Raw genomic sequence first — 19,654 nt, 5'->3', positions numbered from 1 at the left:
GTTAAAACTCCAATTAAACCCCTAAAAGATTCCTTGAAATATACTTTGGAGATGTTAATCTGTTTAGCCTTATAGAGCTGGTTAAATAAATGGTGGTATATCCATGCAATAAAAATGATGTTTGAGTGTGTTGAGTGTGTTAGACTTCTATCAATGGCCCCAATTCCTCACACCCCTCCTGGATCCATGTAACATTTCAATGCCTCCACCACCACCACCCCTCTGGGGAGGGCGATCGCCCCTGTCCTTGGATTATGGGCTCAACCATGTGACTAGCTCTGGCCAACCGAATATTAGCAAATGGATGCATTGTAGAAGCCTGCTTTTTTTTTTTTTTTTTTAAGATTTTATTTATTTATTCGTAAGAGACAGAGATGGAGAGAGGCAGAGGGAGAAGCAGGCTCCAAGGAGCACGGAGCCCGATGCGGGACTCGATCCCAGGACCCTGGGATCATGACCTGAGCGGAAGGCTTAACCATCTGAGCCACCCAGGCGCCATGTAGAAGCCTGCTTTTGCACGACCACTGCCTTGAGAACACGGCCTTGCTAGCCTGCGGGAGGATGGTGACATGGAACAGTCCCAGCAGCCCCATTCCGCATTAGGCAACAAGCAGCCACCCCCAGTCATGTGAGTGAGCTCAGCAGCTCAGCAGAGCTGTGTAGCCGACCCGAGGCTGGCCACAGGTGCACGGGGGAGCCCAGCGAGCTCAGTCAAGCCCAGGTAAGCTGGCCCACCGGACTTGAGCTAAATGAGCATCTCTTGTTACATGCTCCTGGGCTTTTGAGCTTTATTGCAATTCCCCCTCGGGTCATTTCCCCTCCACTCTGACTTCTAACCCCACAGATTACCTTTGTGTTTTGTGTTTCATATAAATGGAATCGTGCCCTCCCCCTACTCTTAATGGCATCCCATAAGACATGACTGGGGAATAAGAATCAGAAAGTACAGACACCCAAAATGAAACACAATTCAAATCCCCCCAAAATCACAAGGCCCAGCAATAACCCCTGTACACATTCCTATTAATGCTTCCAGATTTGTATCTATACAAATAGGGAGATAAACACGAATTTTATTTACCCAAATAGCAGCACCCTCTGCCTACTAAAACTTAAACTTTAATTATTTAATATATCGCTAAATATCATTCCATCCCACTGTAAATCCAAAGCATCAAATTCATAGTATCCCCCTGTGTGTCCGCCATTGGATTTTTAGCCTTTGTTTATTATTGTTATTACTCTGTTGTTATACACGGCGACTGTGCCCATCCTTGGAGAACCATCGCCACACATTTCTCTGATCCTTGCCTTAAGCTTATTCTTTTCTTTTTTTTTTTTTAAAGATTTATTTATGGATTTTAGCGGGGGGAGGGGCAGAGGGAGAGAAGCAGGCTCCCCGCCGAGCACAGAGCCCCATACGGGGCTCGATCTCATGACCTGCTCATGACCTGAGCCAAGATCAAGAGTGGGACACTCAACCAACTGAGCCATGCAGGTGCCCCTTATTTCTCTCTCTCTCTCTCTTTTTTTCTAAAGGTATATTATTGATCTTTTCTCATATTACAAAAGCCACATTTGATCGCTGTGGAAAATTTAGGTAAGAGGGACATAGCAAACAAGCAAAAAGAATGCCTGTAATTCCATCACCTGGGAAAACACCACGGGTGATCGTTTTGCATCCGTTTCCAGTCTTTTCTGTGCATATCTAGTTGGACGGCGTAGGCTGGTACAACGTCTGCTATTTCAGAGCCTGTTTATTTCTATGCCATGAAATACTGCTCCACACCCCTCCTCACAACGCTGTGTAGTGGGTTTCCTGAAGTTTAAACACCTGCTCTTGTCACTTACTCCTTGTGAGCCTTGAGCAAACTGCTCTGTGCCTCAGTTTCCTACCCTGTAAAGAGGCGCTCATAACAGCTCCCATCTGACTGGGGTCTTGTGAGCGCTAAAGGAGGTAACACAGTCACGGTCCAAGGAGTCACCGGTCACTCTTGTTAAGGAAAATGCTCAGAAGTGGATTCCCACGGGCTCAGGGAGTGTTTACTTCTTCCCGCAACACTCCTGGCACAGAATGCCAAAGGCATTCTCTAAAAGGCAAAGTACTGAGGTATGGTCCCGGCCATGCTGAGATCACCAGCCCTCCGCCCCCCCCCCCCCCCCCCCCGCCTCCTGGGTCTCTATCTTGGCTTCCAGGCTTTCTTCTGCTGCTTGGTGGCTGTGTGCTGTTAAGCAGCTACCCTATCTTCCACTGAGCTCAATCTCACAGGTGTACTGCAAAAAGGGAGTGAGGTGTGTACCCAAAGCACTCTGCACCCAGTGTCTGGAGCACAGGAAGGGCTTTATGCCCCTGTTGGAAGCTCTCCACTTGCAGGACCTCCCGGGCCGCGCCCCGCCTCCCTCTCCACCTGTCCCAGCACCTGTGCTCAGGGCTCCTCCCACCCGCACATCTTCACTTCCTCCTGCTGCCCTTTGGACACAGTGAACCCATTCCCACCTCCATACGTTTCTTCCTGCGGTCCTTCGCGCTCTCTCTCTCTCTCTCATTTATTCATTTTATGTATTCATCTGTCCTTAACGGATAAATTACCCCGTAATACTGCGGTGTATCTTTCAGAAAACAAGGACATTCCTTCTCCTATGGAGCCACAAGGCAACCGTCAAAACCAGGAAATTAACACTGAGGCGTTACTCTCATCGGATCACAGACCCTACCTATTTCCACCTTGCTAATTGCCTCCATAATGCTCTTTTTAAGTCCAGGACCCAGTCTAGGATCGTGTGTTACACCTGATCATCGTGCCATCCCAGCGCGCAGGTCTTGGCTTTGAGCACTGCTCCACACCGAATGGAACGAGGGCTCCTTGAAGAAGGGGCTGACCCCAGGAGCAGGGAAGGTGCACGATAAGCCTGGAATCCTTGTGTCAGAAAGTAAGGACGCGCCCCAAGAACGGTGGGGACTCGTCAAAAAAGACAGAGCCAGCCAAAACGGAGTCCACCGGCTCAAACGGGCACAACTGAAGCATCGCAATAAATATACAGCAACCAATTGTAACTCTTGGAGTTAAACAGGGTGCAGGCGTCTGTCCTGCTTTTGCTCAGCAAGTGGGGGGGAGGGGGCAGTTCCACGTCTCCAAGGCAGCCTCTAAGTATCTCCCCACAAGACTCGTGTTGCTTATTCATTAGTGAGTCAAAATACTTATTAACTTCACAACATTCTATACTTTATACACAATACTTTATACAGAGATACAATTGTATATAACTTTAGGTACAGAAACCTGGCAGACACACCTCCACCAATCGCCAGAAACGGGACAAATCAAGGTCAGGAGCTTTCTGAAACTATCCCCCGAGAACACAGCTTGCTTCTCCGGTGTTCCTGCCCCAAGTGCACAAATTACAAGGAAGCATCAAACCTAACCGAGAATCGAGAAGAATCGAGTCTAGAAAAGAATTGGCCTATGCTCTTCAAAACAAAACATGCCGGGGGCGGGGCGGGGTGTGGGGGCAAAAGGTGAGGACAGTGTGGGAGGGCTGCTCTTTCTCAATTCTCTGTCATCCCAAGAGCCAGCCTTTGTCTTGTTCGCTGCCGAGTTCCTAGCACCTACAGTGGTGCCCGGCGCGCAGCACCTGCTCAGTGCTTGTGGAATAAAGTCATCTTGGACGTGATGTGGGGCCTCTAACGGGCTCAGCACGGGACTGGAAACTCTCCCCAGGGGGGGAACCCGGGATCTGCTCAAAGCCCCGACTCACTTCTCTTGAAGAGGCACAGTGAAGAGCAAGGAAGGAGGGGTGGGAATGTGGTGGTGGACCCATGACGCTGGTGTCCTCTACAAAGTCCCGGTAACTTTTCCTCTGACAAGTTCACACATGCCTACAGCATCCTGCGGCAGAAAAAGCAAAGGTGTCACTTTAGCTCCGATTTTGAATAAAGAGAAACAGAGAGGGCAAGGTAACGTGTACAAGGGCACACAGCAGAAGGGCTATTATGATAAAGTCAAGCCACCCAGGCAGGGGAGACTAAAACATCCCATCTATAGCAGTCAGGGTTGCTACCTTTGATCTGTTTCAGAGGGCACATCCAAATATGTGCATGCGGATGCCCATAACCGCCTGCGTGCACACGCGCACGCACCAGCTGGCTTCACGGACAAGCGGGTGCTGCATTCAGGGGAAATCACAGCCCGCAATGTGCAGTAACAGAAGAGCCTCCCTGAATGTCATAGGGATGGAGGACAAAGATGCAGACAAATAAAAAAAGTAAAAGGAATAATTACCAAGTGCGTGAGCCAAGCATATGGCAAGAGAAAATAATTGCAAGTTCACACTCTCAGTCATGGGAGTGCTGACCCACTGGAGTTGGCAGGCAACCCCAGGCTCCATTGCCAATCCAAACAGCGATGCCCTGCACACATCTTCTCTCTGCCAGGCTAGTCCACCGTCTGCTCCCGCACCCCCCGCAGATGCTCATCTTCAGGTCGAGGCTGAGCAGAACTGACGACTGGAAACCGTTTCCTTAGGTCAAGCCAAAGATTCGTGTAAACAAAATCCCGCCTGTCAAGTACCTACACTGTGCTTGTCACTTAGCTAAGCGCATTAGGAGCATTACCTTATTGAATCTGCCCCAACACCCTGCAAGATGGCCTGTTAATCCCACTTTCCATCTGGGGGAACTGAGGCCAGAGAGGTCAAGTAACTTGCCCGTCAGGTCCCACAGCTGCCAAGAGGGGAGAGCTAGAATCAGAACCCAGGTCTGTTGGCTTCTGAGCCTAAAGTGCATTCCAATACATCAGTGCCTTCACCTTCTCCTCGAACGACAGAACGACAGAATGAACCCAACTAGACGAATGAAATAAGCCAGGGAGAGCTGGCCCTCCTGCTTGTCAATTTCAAACATCAGCTGCCCGCCCCGCACAGGACCAGGAACAGCAGAAAAGACCTAGGGCTTTTGTTGTTTACATACTCCCCACAAGCCAGAGGGGAGGCAGCAGCTTAAAAAAACAAACAGACAAAAAAACCAGTGAAAGTCATATTAACAGAGATATGAGAGCCAGGACAAGGGAGGTGACAGTGCCCAAACACACCTGTGCATCCCTTTGGAAGAAACCCTGCTGATCTGAATGAAGCTAGTCTAGAGGATGATAACCGACACAGAGAGGGCCTGAAAAATCCCAGAGGGCCTAGAAAGGCTTTGCCTAAAGGCTCTGCCCCCCTACAGGCTCATCATTCACTGAACAAACATACGATATTTACAGCATGCCAAGTTTCTTCTAAACACTGCACTTGTATTCATTCATTTGATGCTCAAAACAGTCCTATGGAGTGGGTACTATTATTTCCCCCATTTTCCGAATAGGTAACCAAGGCACAGAAGGGTTAAGTGATTTGCCTGAGGTTGCAGAGGTGTGGCAGCCGTTGAATTTGAACAGGGGCAGTTGGGCTCTGGGGCCTCAGCTCTTAACCCCTATCTCTGTTTAGAAGCCACAGTCCTTCATGTTTTGGAGATCATGGACCCATCTGAATATCTGATGCAAATTCCAATCCCTCCTTCGAGAAGAGCGCACCCATTAAATTTTGCATTCCAATTTAGGGGTCCGTAGATCACCCCCACAGCCGAAGTAAGGACCCCTCTTCTAGGCAATGAGCAGTTTTTAAGGGTTTGAACAGTGACAAGATTTTCCAAAAGCCCAGTCTGGGGCTGAGAGAATGATGGGTGTGGGGCAGGGAGGAAGTTAGGAGTTCCTGCAGACATGACTCACTTCATTTCTTCTCCACGCAGAGTCATTTTAAAATCGGAAACCAGGCCGTGAACTCTGTGCTCCTGCCCTTCATTGGCCTCTGACTCCCGAAGGGTGCCTTCACCCAGGGGCGCACAGATAGATGCCTGCAGTTCATGGCCCATCCAAGTCGAGCATCTCTGACTCGGAATAAAATCCAAGCCCGAGAGTGAACAGCCAATCCAAAAGGGCGCACCCTGTGTGATTCCATTTATGTAACATTCTTCAAATGACAAAATTATAGAAATGGAGAACAGATTCACTGTTGGCGGGGAGGAAGGGAGGTCCGTGTGGCTATAAAAGGCAACACAGGGATCCTGGTATCGAGGTTGCCGTGCTGGAGACACAAACCTGAGCATGTGACGAAACTGCACTGAACTACGTACGCACATGTGCACAAACACGCACATGCGCGAATGCGTGTGAGTAAAACAGGTGCCTTCTGAGCGAGCTCAGGGGATGATCTCAGTGTCACTGTCCTGGTCGTGGTATTGTACTACAGTTTCGTAAGACGGGTACTCTTGGGGGAACCTGACTCTATCGTCTCTTACGACTGCAGGTGAGTCTACAATTATCTTAGAATAAAAAGTGTAAGAAGATGCAAAACCCAAACCAAACCAAAACACAAAAAAACCTTAAGCCCCCTAATGATCTTGCCCCTGCTATGCATCTACCATTCCCTTCTACCGCCTCCCGGTCCCCCACAAGCCTTCGGTCCCACTGGCCTCTGAACACCTTGACACGCTCCGAGCCTTTACACCCAGAAACCCCACCTAATGAGGGTTCCCCGTTACTGCTTATCACAGCACCCTGTTTATTTCTGTCATATACTTATCACCATCTCTAATCATATTGCTGAGGTTACATGTGTGACTTCTTAATTCAGGATGTAGATGGCAAAGATTGAAAGATCTGACGGCAAAAATGTTTTCAACTTCTCCAGGTCAAAGTATACCATTAAAAAAAAAAAAAAAAAAAGCAAGCAAAGACCAGAAAAAGATAGCAATCTACACTGCAGAGGGTTAATGGCCTTTATATATAAAAAGGTCTTACAGATCAATAAGACAAAGGTCCCTTTAAGAAAAATAGGCAAAGGACCTAAGTGATTCACCCAAAGGTATTCCATCTCGGCAAAATGTGAAACAGACCCTTTTGTTCTGCTGCTAGTTCATGACATCGGGAGTGTCAAAGATCATCTGTAACATTTAAATTATTTGTCTATTTAGGTACTGTTTGTCTCCCCACCACGAGAATACAAGCCCCAAGCTCTGTGAGGACAGAGCTTTATGGTCATTGCTTTGTCCCCAGGACCTGAACAGTGCCTCATACACACATAGTATGTGCTCAGTAAACATCTATTAAATGAGTGATTGGTTAAAAGTCAAGAATAACAAATTCTAAAATCTATTTTTAAACAGGGGGTACCAAGCTATTGCTTATGGTAACTGCTATGCACACAACTCTATGAGGTAGGCGCCATTAAAACCCCCATTTTACAGATGAGGAGACTGAGGCACAGAGAAGTTGCAGAGCTAGGATGTGAACCCAGGCAGCCTCGCTCCAGAACCCACGTGCCTGACCCCTGATTTTGCTGCCTCTTGAAATGCAGCCCCTGCCACCCTGGGATGTGGTGCTATTGGGCCAAAATTGAGGTTTAGAGATGGCAAGAGACAGAGCCAAGGTCAGGGAGGGAGGAAGCTGCAGTCGGCGAGAGTCCAAGCCAGCAAGACGTGGGAAAACCCTCCTGCCGGCAGTGAGGTACCCTTAACTTACTCTTTGTATCTGGGAGGCCGTGAGTGGCAAGCCTTGAAATGTCAGAGGCCAGCAGCAGTCGGGAAGTGGCCGCACGGCTCTTCCTGAGCCCGACGGGGTGCAGGGCCTCCGGCTCCCCACTCCTCTTCCCTCTCTTGACCGCAAACCAGCTTGAAGGGGGGCTAGACGGGCAGACAGGATGCAGCCAGTCCCATGACAAGCGCACATGAAGAGAAAGCCAATGACAGTGGGGGCTCGGGGTGGCCTCTCTGGGGAGCTGCTGGCCCCTGCGACTCCAGTCTGAGCCTGGCCTGGAGCTTCCTCTGTCCTCCGGGACAGCTGGGCTGCCCTGGCACAGGGCCAGGGCCACACTTCTCCCCAGAGCAGCGGCTTTCCCAGAACTGCTGCCCGGCTGGGGTTCCCAGAACCGGTGGCCACGTCAGTGGCCCCGCCCAGCGGGTGATGCAGGCCAGCCCCAGGCCCCAAAATGGCCTGGCCTCTGCCTCCTCGGCTCTCGGCCCAGCGAGTGGACGTGACGGGTGGCGGTAGGCTGGTCCTACTCCCACTGGGGGTGAGATTCAGCAGCCTCGGCCAACGGGATCCAGCAGGCTTCCTGCGGACCTACTGTGCACCCCCGCTCCTTGCCCACTCGCCCGAGCCGCGTGTGCTCCTGCTGTGTTTTCTGGGCACCTACTACGTGCCAGTGGCTACCAATGCGGAGAAAGCCATTCATTCGTTCACTCACTCACCCATTCATTTCTTCCTTCTTCCCTTCGACAAATAACTTGGAAAGAGAAGTTACTGGAGGTTTTTGAGCAGAAACGTGACCCGATGAGACTTTTCAAACCATCCCTCTGGTTGTGTGGTCTGAAAGGCCCATGGGGTCAAGGGCAGAAGCAGGCACCGGTGAGAAGCCTCCTGCCCTGGTCCAGGCAGCAGGTGCCGGGAAGGATCAGCAAGAAGGGCTGACTTCTAGATCGGCCGAAGGCTGAGCCAACGGGATTCGCTGACAGAATGGACTTTGGGCAGAGAATGAATCAGGCTGGAGCATGACTCTCGTTTGTTCCTGAGCCACCAGAAGACTGGAGCTGCCATGTGTCAGGCTGCCGTGGAGTGTGGGAGGGCCCCATGTGAGAAAGAGGGCTGCCGGGGGGGTGGGGGGTGGGAAACAGCATCAGGAAAGGTAAGAGGCTGTTTGGGGAAGATCCATGCTGGCCCTCGAGCGTCAGTTGTCCCTGGAGGAATGAACGAGAATTCCCCGGGGGAAGGCTCGGGCTAGAGACAGGCCTGAGGGTCATCAGCTATGTCTGAGGCCCAGGGGGTTGTGCAGAGAGAGACAAAGCCTTGCCTGAGAGAGCCAGGAGGGGGCTGAGGACCACCGTCTTGGGGCCAGGCCGGCCACTTTATGGCAGCGTGGATAGTCATGCTGGCTGTACCTAGACTGAGTCCTAGCTGCCAATGAGAACCCTGCAGAGGCGGGAGGCCCCACGAGGAGCCTGGAAGCCATGCCCATCCTCAGAAGGTCCCCAGAGGCCCCAGGGAGAAGGCGGAACCTGAGGGACTCACGCATCCAGACACCACGTGGTCAGGAGCAGCAGCTGATCCCCGTCACTTGAAAGCCCATTTCTCTGCTCAGCACTTAGTCCTTGTGGCTTCCGACATGCACACGTGTCCTGTGCATTGTCCAAGGGCCCCCTGGGACGCCAGCATCCACAAGGCCAGAGGCTGTTTCCACCACCCTGTTCGCTGCTGGGGCCCTAGAACCTAGTATGTGCTCAGCACACAGTGGAGGGGCCAGGGGTATTTGCTGAATGCAGCCATCCCTGATGAAGACCGGGACACAGCCCCCCTCCCCCCAAAGCTGGAATTATCCGTCTCTCACAGCCGGATAAACACTGACCAATTCTGGCTCAGAATCTCCTTAGATTCCTTAATGCAGGCCCTGAACCTGGCCACCCGGGGAAACTAACTGCAGAGAGCTGGTAATCGGGGCATTACCATGATTATGGTCCTGGCCTCAGGACACCGATTAGATTTTGGTTGTCTTGGTGACAGCCGTGGCTCCCAGCGGCCCTGCTTCCTGAGGTCCGTCGAAGGCACCATGAATGCCCCTGCGCGTCCCCAGTTCCTCCAGCCGTTAGAGACAATACCCTGGGCCCTTCTGCCCGTGGCTTCGACCCCCACCTCCCAGACTGACCCGCCTCAGTCTCAGTCACACCAGACTCTGCCCCGCACTTAAACTTCACCGGCTTGCTTAACCCTGACTTCAACCCGAAGAATACGGCAGGTGCAGTATCATCCCCACGGCAGACGCAGGGAAACTGATGCCCAGAGGTTCAGGAACCAGCCCAAGGATGTACTGCTAGTAAGTGATGGGCCCGGATTTGAACCCAGACCTTCTGGCTCTGGAGTCTGTAGTCCAGAGCCTGGCACGGAGGAAGCAGCCACAAGCTTGCTCCTTCTGTGCACATCTGTCTGTCCCTCCTGGCAAGCCCCATGTAGAAGATGTGGTCCAACACTCTCCCTGCAGGGAGGGAAACTGAGGCGCAGCGGCATTCCGAAATCATCCAAGGTGACAAGGCGGGAAGCGACTGGGCTAGAAATGGTTTCTGGCCCTGTTGGCCCAGCCCTCATCTGTGAAATTGTCTCCCAACAGTGACCAGGACTTTGCCCCCTGGGCCAACCCAAAGCCAGGCAAACCAGGTCCGCACAGGGAAGAGCTCCCAGTTCACTTCTTGTCTGCAGACGGGCACTGGGGGGGAGAGGTCTCTCCCCGGAGCTCTTCCTGTTGTCCGCAGCCCCCCATCCCATATTATTCCTGGCATGGTCAGGGACACATGGACGGGTGGGGCCACTCACGTGGGCAGGGACCCTGGAGCGTCCGAGACACAGAGGCCTAACTCTGGGCCTGAGCGCGCAGGCCCTGCCCTGACCCTCTGACAGGCCTTGGTAGCTGGGGGTCCTCTCAGGGCCTCCGTCTCCTCATCTGTGCAGTGAGGGCAGAACCACTTGCCTCGCGGGTAGTTGCAAGGAGAGGAAAAGACCATGGCGGGGTGGAAGAGGCACTGGGACAGCGGGGATGAAGCAGGAGGCAAAAGCTCATCTCCAAGCACCAAGTGAAGGCTCTGAGACCCTGAGGACACGACAGTGCCCATGACAGCCACGTCAGGTCTCACAGGGGCACACGGAAGGAAGGAAGAGGAAGCTGGGTTCCAAAGGGCAAAACGGAGTCATTCACAAGAAGTTCCAAAGGAGACAAACTGATCTTGGGGTCAGAAGTGAGGGAGGTGTCCCTGGCGGGCAAGGGGGGTGGGCAGGAGGGAAGCTTCTGGGGCGCTGGTCAAGCTGTTTCTAGGTGGCGTTCTACACCCATGTGCACACATCAGGAAAAGTCACGAAGCTGTGTTGTGCCCGTCTGCACTTAAGCCGCACTAAGGGGGAAAGGGAAAAAGGAGGAGAGAGGCCGTGCCCTCCAGGCTCAGGGCCCCCAGGGCCCCCAGAGAACCTGCAGTCCGCTCTGGACAGCACTTCTGGCCCCCCTTAGCCTTTCCTGGGGCCACCGACCCTCTACTCACCTGCCTCTGCTCTTGCTGCTCACAGCCACCACCACCCCCCACCCAGAGGCGACTCAAGGATCTAAGGGAACTCAGACACATGACAATGACAGACCCATATGACACGACACATGACCGCACAGTGGGTCCCGGGCCAGTCCTGATGGGCAGCCACCACTCTGCCACATCCGCGAAGGCCTGGGCATTTCTAGGTCTCTCACGGTTTCAAAAAAGAAGCTAGAAATCCAGATTTCTATGCCTATTTTCCTGATCTTTAAAATTTGGACAACAGTCCCAGTTTCAAAACCCACACCACACATTTGTGGTCCCTCTTTGGCTTCCCACCACCAGCGGACGTCCTCCAGGGTGGGTGGGTGTCCCGAGATGCCACCAACAAGACGCACAAGCAGCAACAGGTGGGACCCTGCCGCTTCCCTGCGCACCGGCATCCCTAAAGGCAAAGGGTTGCCTTTTCAAACGTCCCCTGCCCTCTGTCCCTATTACCTCTTGCTCATCACGGGATGCGGCTGTCATGGCGATGAGGAGTGGGGCTGGAGACCTCCCGCCCCGCCCATCACCTGCTCTTTGTGGCTGAGCAGCATCCCAGGGGCAAGGGAGGATCCTCAAAATTCTGCAAACCCCCTGCCTTCCTCCTTCATAGGGGAGGACGCTGCCCTGCCAACCATGTGCTCTCCCAGCCCTGCTCCACCTGTCCCCAAATGTGCCACAGTGTCCCCTCTCAGTGCCCACCTCCTATGCCACCCCCCGCGGGACCCTGCTGCTCAAACCCTGCTCTTTCCTCAGTCCTTCCCCCAGCTGTCCCTCTATCCCAACATCCTTGCCAGTCTCAGGAGTAGTGAGCTGGGCCTTCTTTCCTCTCCTTTTCCAGACTGGAAGTTCCTCCAGGCCAGAGACTGTGCCTTAGTCATGCGTCTGTGTGAACAGAGGAGGCAGCCATCCAGGGGCGGCCGCAGTGAAGTCGACCCTCACCCTCTGGGTGCGGTCCCCCCTCCCTCCAGGTCCTCCTCCACTCCTGCCCTCCTCACTGCCTAGAATACCGGCCCATATTCACACCCAGTGACTAACCTGTGCACAGGGATGTCGGCAGCACGTCTCATATCCAAGATTCTAGCTATTTTCACAGGAACTGGAGATGAGAGAAGCAAAGTGAGTCATAGTCCCATTTAATGGATAAGGAAAATAAGACCCAAACAGGCAAAAGGACCTGCCCCAGATCACAGAGCAAGTGATTGCTGAGCTGAGACTGAGATGTACATTTTTTTTTCCAACTTATGTAGCTCCAAGACTGGGGTCAAAAAAGAGTCACGGAAAATGCACATAAAGAGAACAGGTATAGGAATTGAATACGGAATAAAATGGAATTCAAAGCAACAAAGTATAAAGGAGAAAAAGATGATTGTCTTATGATAAAAGGAGCAATTCACCAAGAAGGTATAAAAATCATGAAGCCTCCTTCTACTCATATATTCTACTTATATGCACCGAACAATATGGCTTTGAAAATAAAGCAAAAAAAAAAAAATTCAAGAAAAGGTCAAGGAGAAATGAACAGATCCTCTATCAGAGCGGGAAATAAATCAGATAGAGAAAAACACACAAAAACAGAAAATATGAATGATGTAATGATCAAGTTTGATCTCACAGATTTGTAAAACTTTACACCCACCAGAAAATATACATCCTTTCAAATACAAGAAGAACATACAGAAAAACTGACCAGAGGAATCTTACAAGGACCTCAACAAATTCTCCATCATTGATATCACACAAGCCATAAATATTGGGACACTGCTGTTCAAACCCTGCTCTTTCCTCAGCCCTTCCCCTGGCTGTCCCTCTGTCCCAACATCCTTGCCAGTCTCAGGAGTAGTGAGCTGGGCCTTCTTTCCTCTCCTTTTCCAGACGGGAAGTTCCTCCAGGCCAGGGACTGTGTCTTACTCATGCGTCTGTGTGGACAGAGGAGGCAGCCATCCAGGGGTGGCCGCAGTGATCCCGTAATCACACACAACAAATTTAGACTCCAACAACAAAGACCACTTTAAAAAAAAATCCACAAACCCTAAAAAAAGTCTGAAGTGCATAAATCTTGTAATCAAAGGGGAAATTGTAAATTATTTTAGTAGTGAATGACACTGTGTAACAAGACCTGTGGAATGAAGCCAAAGAAGCACTCAGAGGAAAAAAAATTATAGCCACTTAGCCTGAAGCAGATTTACTACAAAACAAGAAAGGCCAAAAACAAGTGTTAGTCTCAAACAAGGAGTCTCAGAATGGAAGAAACTTTGATGGACAGTAATGTAGAAGGAGATCTGGAGGTTTTAGCTGCCAAGCCCAGTGTGAGCTCCAAGGGGGATGTGGCCACTCACAAGCACGATTGCAGGTTGTATCAACAGAGGTATGGGCTCCAAATCCAAGGAGGTGATAGTCTCCCTCCCCCTGTGACTGGGCAGGCTTTGGGGGTGGGGGCAGGCAATGGGTTTGACTTTGACCAACTGGATCATATTTAAAGCCAGACTGAATTCTTTACAATTCCCTGAATCAGGAAGAATGACTGAGAGAACTGTGACTCTGTATTCCGAGTAAGAGAAATACTGGGCTCAGGTTGGAGGGAGCTGGTTACAACTTCCGATGGGCAGAACCAGAGCCAGAAACGTGAATGCTACTGGAAAGTTAATTTGGCTAAATCTCAGGAAATTTGTTCTCCCAGTTAGAGCTGTCCAGCTGTGAAAATGTGGCTTTTGGAAGGCCTACACTCCATCTCCAGATGCAAGACTGTTAAAAGGCTGTAGCTCCCTGGGCTTGGGGGGCTGCCCGTCCAGAGATCTGGTGTCTCTCCTCTCCAGAGAAGCTCCGTTTCCTGTCGAAAAGGCAGAACACTCTCCTGGCTCAGGAAAACCTCGGGGCTACCCCAGTTCTCCAAAATGGAGACTATGCTCCCTCACTTCTGACCAAGAAAGGTAGTTCTTTTAGACGCTACTCCTTGGGCTGGAGGGCTCAGAACAGCAGTTAAATGCAAAGGCTCCCGGGTCAGCAGCCTCGGGGTTGAGTCCGGACTCTGCCTCTTGGGAGTTGTGTCACCCAGATCAGTCCCTACCCTGAGCCTCAGTTTCCTCCTCGGGGAAATGGGGAGGCACCCGCTCATCTACCCACCTTCAGCCAGCTCAGTGCCTGATGTGGACAGGGGTCCTCTTCCACAGCCCCCACCCCCGTGCTTTGGTGTGCCCTCACTGTCTGCAGCCGGGAAGGCGCTTGTTGGTAAAATGATGCGTACAATGATTGGATCGCCTGAAACACCATCCTGGCCTGACCACATCGACATGATGTGTTCAAACACCGTGGTAAAGACCGAGGATGTGGAGCTGCCGGGTTCACAGCCGTGCTCTGCCACCTGTGTGGCCCTGGACAAGTTCCTCAACGACTCTGTGCCCGCTTCTTCATCTGTAAAGTCTGGATGAGAGTAGTTCCTACTCTGTAAGCTCATTTTAAAAGGTGAATGAGATACTTGCGGGCATCTGGTTTCTGTTCTACCTCCCGGACCCATGTTCCTATCCCTCTCTGTCTTGCTCAATTCCATCCAACCCCAGCAGTTTCCTTGGGGGTCAGACACACCAAGCTTCTTCCCACCCCAGGGCCTTTGCACTGCTGCTCCCTCTGCCGGAATCACTCTCTTGGAAATCCACATGTCCTTTTACCTCGGGTCTTAGCTCAAAAGTCCCTCCCTCCCTAGACTGTCAGCTCCATGAAGGCCCTTGCTTCTGTGTCACTGCTGTGTCCCCTGCCCCTAACATGTTTGCTGAGTGAGTGTCAGCCCGAAGACACGTGTGTACCTGTTACTTTTAGGAGCGCAGTCAGTCCCTTTATAAACCCGCTGCTCAGAATGACAGTCCTTCCCTTTTAGGAAATGTTCCACCAAACCCAGGGGGGCCAAGCTCTCTTCCCCTCACATGGACCCACTTCCTCCCTCTCTCCCTGTGGCAGGGAGGAGGCGGTGGCGGCAGGGGGGGCGGGAGAGGGGGACTCAGATGCCAGCCCAGCTGGTGATCCTCTCCAGTGAGTCGGCGCCCAGGCCTGCTCGAGCGAAGCCCGTGGATCTCTAAAGCAACCTCAAGAATGCCACGTGGGCCCCTAGGGTGAGAATGAGTCAGTCGGAACCAAACCTGAAATCTCCCAGAGGCACGGCCACTTGTTGGGAAGGCAAAGACATGCGTGTTTAGACAGATCTGTGCGCCCAGAGCCAGGGACAAGCCAGGCTAGGAAGTGGGGTCAGTGGGGTGGACAAGACGTTCCCTGTGGTTCCCTCCACCTGGCCCGTTCTTCCCCAGGCCTCTGCCCTGCAACTTCCTAAATGTCCCTCCTCACAGAGGCTCCCCCCCTTAGTCCACCCTCCCCCTGCTTCACTTTTCCTCCTGGTCCTGACGGAATATGCAGGTCCCTGTTCTCCTGTGTGAAGTCTGGGAGGGCCGGGCAGGTCTCAGAATTCACAGTAACTCAAATTATAGAAAGGTCATCCGGTATAAAATCCCACCTGACATAACCACCCTGTCCCCCAGCCCTCCCCACACCGCCCCGCCCTGGCCATGGGTCTAGCACTCCCTGGATCGCTCACATTAATTCCTGGGCAGCGAGACACACAAGCATTCGAGTCAGGGATGATAAACAAACACACCGAAGTGCCTCGTGATTAGTTCAGCTCAGGTCTTGCTTCCCATCAGGTCATGGAAAAACTTTCGGTTTCCAGAGCCTGCAGATTTCAGCATTAGAAATAAGGGGGGTGGGTACATCTGCCTATATTTGTTTGCTTGCATATTGCCTGTCTTCTCAACTAGAATTGAAACTCCAGGAAAGCAAAGACTTTGTCCACTGCTCTATCGGGAACTCTTGGAACATACAGGTGCTTGATAAATAGTCGAAGAAATGAATGAGCAAGCCAGGGTCTAGGTATGGAGAAGTAATTGTCCTAAGAAGAAGAGAAACAGCAATCGCTGAGCCGTGGGCAAGGTGCCTACGAAAATTATCTCATGGGGCACCTGGGTGGCTCAGTTGGTTAAACGACTGCCTTCGGCTCAGGTCATGCTCCCAGTGTCCTGGGATCGAGCCCCGCATCGGGCTCTCTGCTCGGCGGAGAGCCTGCTTCTCCCTCTCCCTCTGTCTGCCTCTCTGCCTACTTACGCTATCTCTGTTAAATAAATAAATAAATAAATAAATATCTTTAAAAAAAAAAAAAGAAAATTATCTCATGAACAATCCCCCTCCAAAATACCCATTTTAGTGACAAGCAAACTGAGGATTAGAGAGGATCAGCAACTTGCTCAAGATCACACAGATAGGAAATAGCAAGGTTTAAATTTGAACCCAGGGCCCTCCCCCACTGCACCCCCCCCTAGGGTCTGCAAGCCTGGGCTCTTCTCTCCGCCTTGGGCTCAGAGAAGCAGTGATTTCCTGGAAGTCACACATCAGGGACACAACCTGTCTGATGCGGGATGCCCTGGCCACTGCAAGACCCTTCAGTCTCCACTGGGCTTCTGGCCCACGCTCTTGCAAGGGCAAGTTCATACGATGTGCAGGCAAGCCACTGGCCTCTCTTCTAGCCTAGCCAGGGGAATTGTGGCCAGAAGTGACCGGCCAGGTCTCTGGCCATGAGGAATGCTCAGAAAGATGTCCCTCCTGCTAACGCGAGCAAACTGGCACAATGGGAAGGAACGCAGGCTGGAAAGAAAAACAGATTCAAATCCCTCCCTGTCACTCCCAGATGCCAAGGCCACTGCACACATCCCTGGGTCTGTTTCCTCCCTGGCAAAAATGGGTAGATTAAATCCCATCCAATGGAGTTCATCTATTTACTTAACAAACACATAGTGCTCATTCCATGCCAGGCACTGTCTGGACGCTTGACAGTTATTCGTTCATTTAATCATCACCATGGTGGTATAAAGTAGTCACCATCATTTCATAAATGGGGAGACTGAGGTCCTGAGAAATCAGTCAATTGTAAACCCAGCGTTTGAACCTGGGCAATCTGGCTCCAGAGTCCATGCTCTTAACCTCCAAGCGGTACTTCTTAATGGGCAAAAAGAGTCATGAACATTTGTTGCAACGTACTACGCATTGGAAATTGTGTCAAGTATCTTAAAAGACATGATGTCCTCAACCCTCATGAAAGTCCAACTTGACAAATGTGAAGCACCTGGGGGGGGGGGGCACGGCGGGGTGGCTTCTGTCCCTGCCTGGCTCCCAGGTACCATCAAAGGCAGCTGAGGGCAGTGGGCCACTTGACCCCAAACTCTCTCCTCCGTCCTGGGGGTAGAGGGGTAGGGACGTAGGGAGAGGAGGGGTCCAGGACAGGCTCTGCCCTCACTTGCATTTCAGCTCCGTTTCTAAATCAGAGCAGCAGGAAACTGACTGCCTCAGGGGACCACCTCCCTGCCCCCGCCTGATATTTCTGCACCTCTGGGATCGTGCTGTATAAGACACATCAGTTACTGAGTCACTGCCCAGAATCTGGAAATCCTCAGGTCATCCCAGACCTGCTGGTAACTGGGTGTGTGGTAACCAAGGGTGACTGACTTACTAGCCGCTTTCCCTCCTTGCTCCTTTCCCATGGCCTCCCTCCAGATTTGGCTCTGGAGTTCCCCCGTGGAGCCCAGGAATCTGCATTGTGATTTTTGGGGGACTCAGGCAAAGGTGAAGTGCACCAGGCCATGCTCCTCAGCACGGCATTCAAGGCCTTCCACAAGGTGGCCAGACCCACCTTCCCATCCATGTCTGGCTTCCCCCCCCCTCCCCAGCACCACTGGAGCAATTAGCTCAAAAGTCACCTCCCTCCCTAGACTGTCAGCTCCACGAGGGCCCTTGCTTCTGTGTCACTGCTGTGTCCCCTGCCCCTAACATGTTTGTGAGTGAGTGTCAGCCCGAAGACACGTGTGTACCTGTTACTTCTGGGAGCGCAGTCAGTCCCTTTATAAACCCACTGCTCAGAATGACAGTCCTTCCCTTTTAGGAAATGTTCCACCAAACCCAGGGGGGCCAAGCTCTCTTCCCCTCACATGCGTGTTTAGACAGATCTGTGCGCCCAGAGCCAGGGACAAGCCAGGCCAGGAAGTGGGGTCAGTGGGGTGGGACCACGTCCCAACACGCCAGCATCCTCACCTGTAGCCACGCTGTTTGAGGGGCCTTTGCAGGACCCTGAATGCCCTGACTGTGGACAAAAGTATACCTCCCCCTCAGGCTCCCCATGGGACTTCAGGATTTTAATAAAGGCACTGATGTCCCAGGAAATACCCAAGCTTCTAAAAGGCCACCCTTAGGGGAGGAGCTACAGGGGTGGAACCTCACAGAGGGCTGGGGGAGAACAGTGAAGGGCTAGGACTCCAGCAGGATCAGGGCTGGCCCAGGAGCCCTAGGCAAATCCCAACAGCAGGGACACTGAGTTTGCCTGGTCCTCAGTCTTGCCTGATCTAAGAAATCCAAATTGTGTGTGTGTATGTGTGTTTTAAAATCCAGATTCCTGGATTTACTGAATCTGAACCTCACTGAAGGCAGCCTAGGAATCTGCCTTTTAATAAAATCCCCTGGATAATTTGTTTATGGGATAGTTTGACAAATACCGTGGACAGGTGGAAGACAGCAGGCTCTGGCGTCAGACCGCCGGCTTGGAATCCTGCCACACACTTCGCAGGCAGGACTCATCTGTGGCAAACTAGCTAAACTGTCCGGGGCCTCAGCGTCCTCATCTGAAAAACGGGATGATCCACACATCGCACTGACCAAAACGGTTGTTTAGCGATTTAACTCAGAATACTTTCAAAGTTCCCGACAGAACCTGTACAAAATGAGTCCAGTAAATATTCGATCCCTATTATAATTGGGTCTACCCAAGATTCAAATAAGGAGAGAAAGGGTCCACGGGACCCGGGTTCCCCAGACGCCTCCACCGGATCACCAAGTTCAGTTTCCAGAACTCCCCCTCCCCCCGACCGCTGGTCCTCACCCACTTCCTGCGCTCGGGGCAGGGGGTGATCGCCGGGACCAGGGGGCTGCTCGGCCCGAGCCCCGCCTGACCCCACGCTCGCGACGTCCTCGAGTCCCCGAGGGGCCGTCTCCCCTGGCGTCTCCCGGTCAGCGCGAGTCTGAGGGGGCGCGCCGGGGGTCCCCGGCTCCGCGCGCCCGCTGCCCCCCCAGCCCCCACCCCGGCCTCCGACCACCCGGGCCTAGCCGGCCGCCGCTCCAGACGCGGGGAGGGGCGGGCTCCGGGCGGCCCCCAATGGGGTCGAGGCGGCCCCGGGGGTCCCCGCTGCCGCCCCCGCCGGCGGCAGCGCCCCTCCCCGGGCCGATGCCCCGCTTCCGCCCCGCGCGCGGGCCCCGCGTCCTACCTGCGCGCCCCGGGCCCATTCGCCGCGCCCGCGCCCAAGCGGGAAGTGGGGGACCCCCGGGCCGCCCGTCCTGCCCGCGCCGCGCGGGGCTTTCCGGAGCGCGCCAGCCGGCCCGCCCCGGCTTCCTGCGCCCCGCCCCGCCTCCAGCCCGCCGCAGGCCCCGCCCCGCGGTCCCGCC

General features: G+C 52.9%; 1 protein-coding gene across 14 annotated transcripts in view; it reads right to left on the bottom strand.

Annotated features, from left to right (window-relative positions):
- Nucleotides 1–19,615, bottom strand: part of IL4R (interleukin 4 receptor) — a 39,241-nt gene extending 19,626 nt beyond the window's left edge. For 4 of the 14 annotated variants that reach the window (XM_064592877.1, XM_064592884.1, XM_064592883.1 and 1 more), the window contains exon 1: nt 19,477–19,615. The gene's annotated coding sequence lies outside the window, so the exon portion shown is untranslated. Of the gene's footprint in view, nt 1–3,756; nt 3,888–4,280; nt 4,519–7,553; nt 7,715–12,172; nt 12,234–19,476 lie in introns of those variants that run through there. The other 10 variants (XM_064592882.1, XM_045875203.3, XM_045875205.3 and 7 more) reach the window with 7 other exon arrangements.
- Between the last annotated feature and the right edge of the window lie 39 nt (nt 19,616–19,654).

The sequence above is a fragment of the Mirounga angustirostris genome, unplaced genomic scaffold (genome assembly GCF_029215605.1).
Source record: "Mirounga angustirostris isolate CCGP_5_RB_7025 unplaced genomic scaffold, mMirAng1.0.hap1 SCAF_5, whole genome shotgun sequence".
NCBI classification, from domain to species: Eukaryota; Metazoa; Chordata; class Mammalia; order Carnivora; family Phocidae; genus Mirounga; species Mirounga angustirostris.
Note: the sequence above shows the minus strand (reverse complement) of the source record. Positions and strands in the feature narration are given on the sequence as shown.